This window comes from Delphinus delphis, chromosome 4, assembly GCF_949987515.2.
Source record: "Delphinus delphis chromosome 4, mDelDel1.2, whole genome shotgun sequence".
Lineage (NCBI taxonomy): Eukaryota > Metazoa > Chordata > Mammalia > Artiodactyla > Delphinidae > Delphinus > Delphinus delphis.
The window spans coordinates 120470420-120476419 of NC_082686.1; the positions used below are offsets into that span (position 1 = coordinate 120470420).

The 6000-nt window shown below is 36.2% G+C and overlaps 1 protein-coding gene across 2 annotated transcripts in view; it reads right to left on the bottom strand.

Annotated features, from left to right (window-relative positions):
• Window positions 1–5506, bottom strand: part of SLC9A9 (solute carrier family 9 member A9) — a 630944-nt gene extending 625438 nt beyond the window's left edge. The window contains exon 1 of one of the 2 annotated variants that reach the window (XM_060011384.1): window positions 5393–5506. The gene's annotated coding sequence lies outside the window, so the exon portion shown is untranslated. The remainder of the gene's footprint in view (window positions 1–5392) is intronic. The other variant, XM_060011385.1, reaches the window with a different exon arrangement.
• Between the last annotated feature and the right edge of the window lie 494 nt (window positions 5507–6000).

Here is a 6000-nt window from a genome sequence, read left to right on the forward strand (position 1 = left end):
AGTGGTGTGAGGAATTTACCATCTCTGAACAATTAAATTGAAATAAAACTTGTTCCTTGGTTGCTCAATGTCAGCTCTTTTGATGTCAGAATAGCCATTGGTTAGAGCCAAATAGATTGTCATGAAAGTGTCTGGGGCTTTGGAACCAGCCTGGGGTTTGACTGCTGGCTCGAATTCCTTTTAGGCTGTTTGGGCCAAAGTTTCTACTTAATAAAATGGGGATAATATTTTTATTGGTGATAGATATAGTGTATATGGTACCTGAAAAAAGAATAATAATAACAATAAAACAATCGCTCCCATTTATTGACTTGCTTACTATGTGCAGGCCATTAAACTCAGTATGTCATATACTTTACATCATTTAATCCTCACAAAAGCCATAAAGGTAAGTACTGTTGTTATCTGTCCTTCAGAGATGAGTTCAATGAAATGTTAACTTCCAGTTTACAAATTCTACCCTTAGAAGAGCAGCTACCAACCATCTACTGCCTACTACATGCTGGAGACTTGGCATTTATTTTCTCTTAAGGTTTAGAGAGATTAAATAGTTTGCCAAAGTTACACAGCTAATCAGAGACAGAGCTAGGGTCAGAGCCCAAGAAAACCCCTCAGGGCCATTGCCTTTAACCTTTACTGTACTACCTCAGCAAAAAGTAGCTATTATTATTATTACCATAGGTATCAGTTTAAAAAAATAAACATAAAATCAATGTACTAAAAAGATACACCTATGCATATGTTTGAAACTTGACAAATGTAATTAGGGAATCAAATAGTTTCAGGTATAACCTATTGAATTGAGAGCATCTATCTTTGTACTGAATTGCAAAGTAAATATGAGGACAACTTCTAAAAGTCAAAATAGAGCTAAGCACGAAGCACTCCACACCTGAATCCACTTTCCCAGGACAATCCTTCTAAGAAACAGAATTTGAAATTTTGAATTCCAAAGTTATGTTCACATCTGCATCAGATATCTTAAATCGTGTGTGTTGCTGAAAAGTGATAAAGCCTGCAACTATGTCATCTCAAGCTCTGAGAAAGTAAGGTGCAGTAATGTTTGTGAAAGAGCATACTGCCATATGCAGTCCACGTCAGAAAAATCAACTTGAGTCCCTATGTTCTTGTATCCTCACTTCAGATTGTCAGCCAGAGTGATATGCAGAAAATATATAGCTTGTCTGAGTTTGCCCTTGCCGAAATAGTCTCAGACTTGTGGGATAAACAGGTTAAAACTTCTATCTGAGAGAGACCTTTTCCCCTCCTGATTTTTTAGTTTTGTTTTTTTTAATCCATCATTGGATTTAGGGATGGCTGCCTGCTAACATATCTGCAAAGAAATGGCATATAACCAAGAAAAGTGCAGCAAAAGTTTGGTTTTTATTACAACATTTGGGCAAGTTTTGAAGAAGATGTCTTCAAACAATAAAAGGTAGTGTTCCAAGAAAATCAAAAATTTTGACCACCTAACTCTCAGCAAGCCATTTTCTGCAAATTCTGCAGGAAGCATAGAAACCAGTCCACACTGTGCACTTCAGTTGGGGACAGAAAACATTACAAATGTGAACAGCCTTTTCTGTTCTGTCTTTTCATCATTCCATTCTTTCCACACTGATAATCAAACAGTAATTGATCCTTTTTTGGGTCACCCATTCATTGGAGAGTTTCTGAACATATGGGCATGCCACCTTCTGGTGAAAGGTGTTTATCTGCCATTTACAAAGGATTGGAACTTTCACGGATCCTTCAAGAAAAAGGCAATGTCCTTGATACTTCTGCTTGCATGACAAATTATTCAACTGATTTGTTTCAATAATTTTCTTTTTCCAGAATTAAAGTCAAGTATTATTCATTATTATCATTTAATCTTAGTTTTAGCTAGTCAGTATAATGAGCAGAAAATAGCTAGAGAGAAATAAAGTCTATAGCCTGAAGGATTCCTCTCTTTCTCACATTTCCTAGGGACCTGTGGAGAATTCAAGACACAGCACCTTAATGTAGCCCCTGATTTAGAAGTCATGCTGAGAATGTACTTCATAGGTCTTAAAAAGTGTCTGAATTTTGCTTTTCTTACTCTATGGTACAAGATTTGATAGCTTGAAAATAGATACTGAAGAATTTAAATTCTAAGTTCATTTGGAAAATATATAATGCACAAGAACTCACCTCATTTTTATGATTATTCTATCAATAGCTTAACAGTGCAAAATTAAGTTTATTCCTAAGGATAATAGACTGTTTCTATGGTAGCTTTTTATAGCTGAAGATAGGAGAGATTAAATTACCACTTTAACAGTGAATTGTTGGGCTTCCCTGGTGGCACAGTGGTTAAGAATCCACCTGCCAATGCAGGGGACACGGGTTCGAGCCCTGGTCTGGGAAGATCCCACATGCCGCGGAGCAACTAAACCCGTGCACCACAGCTACTGAGCTTGTGCTCTAGAGCCCGCGAGCCACAACTACTGAGCCTGTGCTCTAGAGCCCGCGAGCCACAACTACTGAAGCCTGCGTGCCTAGAGCCTGTGTTCTGCAACAAGAGAAGCCACCACATTGAGAAGCCCGCTCACCGCGACGAAGAATAGCCCCCGCTTACCGCAATTAGAGAAAGCCTGTGCACAGCACCGGAGACCCAACGCAGCCAAAAATAAATAAAATAAATTTTTTTAAAAAAACAGTGAATTGTTTTAAATATTTTAATAACATGCTGATTTTTACAAGAGAAGCTTAACTGTTCCCTCATCAATAGATAGGGTTGCAACATAAAATACAGGATGCCAGTTAAACTTCAATTTCAGGCAAATAATAAATATATATTTTTAGTATAAGTATGCCCCCCCTACAATATTTGGGACATGGATTACTGAAGAAAGTTCCTTGTTCCTCTAAATTTCAAGTTTAAATGGGAATTCGGTATTTTCATTTGCTAAATCTGGCTTTGAATGGTTTTCAAGAGTTCAGCTGGCTATCAACACCCTTTACATTCACCCATTCATTCATTCACTCACTCATTAATTCATTTAACAAGTATTTGAATACTTCCTATACTATTGTCAGCATGGGGAATAGTTTTGCAAAAATCCCCTACCTTATAGATCAGTGGTTCTCATTCTTAGTTGTCCATTGTAATCAGCTGGGGAACTTTTAAAAACATGTTAGTAGAGCCCTGGATACAACCCTCAAAGATTCTGAATTACTTGTTCTGGGGTCCATCCTGGTCATTAGACTTGTATAACCTCCCCAGGTGATTCTAATGTATGGCCAAGGTTGAGAACCACTGCTGTAGATGGAGACAAATCGGTTTTAGTCTTTATTTTTGCAATACCAGCACCTGCCACCAGGTGTGTCCATTAATGCTTGATTCACTCAGCATATCAACTCTCTTCATAGAAGCAAACTGCATACAATTTTAACTAATTGAGATTTTTCCAAAGCAATATAACTTTTTTAAGCAAGCACTATACGTTTTTAAATTAAACTATTTTGCCTCAATTTTAAAACTATGAGTATTTAAATAAATGCATTTATACATTCATTCAAAAATAGTTATTTCTGTCTAAGCATTGGGCATTGTACCAGGCACTGGGGATGAAGCCATGAAAAAGACAAAGCTACTCTTCTTACAGGAGGGACAGACAATTAATATGGAAACAAAAAATAAATACTTCCTTTGAAGAAAAAGAACCAAGGAATATAAAAAAAAAAAATTGAGTAGTGGAAAAGGGTAGCATTTTACAATAAAGCAATCAGGAAAAGCTTCTCAGGGGTACATTTGATCAGACACCTGAATGAGGTGAAGGACTGAATCTGCAAAAATATCCAGTGAAAGGTAAAAGAAATAGCAGGTAGGAAGGTCCTGAAGCCAGAGAAAGCTTGGTGTATTTGTAGGAAGAGTTGGAAGGATAGTGTGGCTGAAGCAATGGTATGGGGAGAGTGATATCAAATGAGGCTAGACAAGGGTATGTAGGCCCTTAGGCCAAGGTAAAGACATTGGGCCATATTCTGGGCTACGGGGCAACATATATGGTCTAATTTACAATGTAAAAATATCACCCTGGCTTCCATGTAGAGACTGGATGGTAGGGTAATGGTCTGGCAGGCGCAGGCAGACATTTAGGAGACTACTGCTGTGGTTTGAATAAGAGATAATGGCAACTTGGACTAGGATGGCAGGGGGTAGTGGTTTCAAGAAGTGGTCGGACTCAGGATATATTCTGAAAATAAACCAACAGTTCTTGCAGATAGGTTGGATGTAAGGTGTGAAGGAAAGAGGAAACAAGACTGTCTGAGATTTTAGCCATCTACAAAGATGGGGCTTAAAAGGCTGACACAAGAGTTCTGTTAGGGCCAGGTTAAACTTGAGGTGCCTAATGCTCATCCCAGTGGATAGGCCATAATGGCAGATATGTGTGTATGGGGCTCAGAGAAGCAATCAAGGCTGCAGATATAAATTAGATCATCACCAGTACATGCAAGTGTACCATTTTTCTCAAGTTTAACACATTGTACTGTTTTTAAACAAAGTGGTGCAGTCATTTCCTTTCAAAGTGAAATACTTTTTCTAGGAGTTATACCCATGACCTTCTCAACTACACTGGCACCTGATGACTTATAATCCTTTACTACAGAAAGTGTATATAAAAGGAAACATTGCCCCCATAACTTTTTAAATGTCCCTGGGATGAACACAAGAAGTAATTGTGAAAATTATATTGGATGATGCATGAGGCCTTTTTAGACTATAACTAAAAAAACCTCTCATGACTAAGAAATGATCATTTTCAGCTGTAACTGCTTTTTTCTTGAAATTGTTTTATCACACATTTTAATATTCAAACAATCCAGTGGTATTTTTAAAATAGTAAGTAAATTATAAATAAAAATTAGATTTTTTTATACCATTATATCTTTTAGAATGGGGTTCAAAGAAGTAGCATAATTTTTGATAGATTAAAAGGAGAATTTTAATATACCAACTAATCTTTATTATAATATTCACTAGAGAATATTCAGTTTGTAATGTTGTTGGAAAACTGAATTTAGTAGAAAAAAAGGATTTTGAGTTTCCTATTTGCCACTAAACTAGTTATATGACTGAACACAAATTGTTTAGCTGCCTGGAAACTTAGTTTTCTTATTTGAAAAAAAGGCTACTTCTAAGGGCTTTTGATTAGGTGAAATAGTGTATGTAAAAATATTTCATAAATAATAAAATTATACATGAAAGAAACTGTAAATAAATCATGGACTACTGTCCACATTCTTTTCTATTAATAAATATCACACATCTAGTACTTAAGAACTCAAGGCAGATGGCAATGACGATAATGTTGCTGTGAAAAATTAGTCACAAAGTGTTTTAAACTCAAAAATATAAGTCTAAAAATCTTACCTCTTTTTTTTTTAACTTCTCTCGTGTTATACGTTTACTTCTTTTTCTTGAGTTGTTAAGGTGACTGAGTTTATCTTTTTTTTTCCTCTCTATCGTTGATAAGGATAAATGAGGAATTTGAGATGGTAACATTAAGGAGTCAACACTGACAGATGGAGAAAGGAGAGAACTATGAAGAATTCAGATAAGGCACAAATAAACTTCAACTCAGCTCTCTTTCAAAATTTATAGTATAAGCAATATATAATTATGTGTTTACATTAGTGATTAAAATATTGCTAAAAGCTTTTTTAAGAGAGTTAATTTTAATTAATCATCAAAACACTATTACTGGTCAACTTAGTATGGAAACAGTTGTATTAAACAGCAATAGGATTCATTCCCATTTCTACCTCTGATACCTGGCCCTGTGAATACTGGCTATGGAAGAAACAATACCATATATTGGGTGCTGATTCAGACGTGAATAGCCTCCTGAAGAATATGAGAGTGGCACCACTTACTATTACTCCTAGTGATCCAGTAGCAAAATTTTTGCTCCCTATACCTGCAACCTTACACTCTGATCTACAGGGCTGAGTTTCAAAGGGAGGAATGCTTCCAACAGC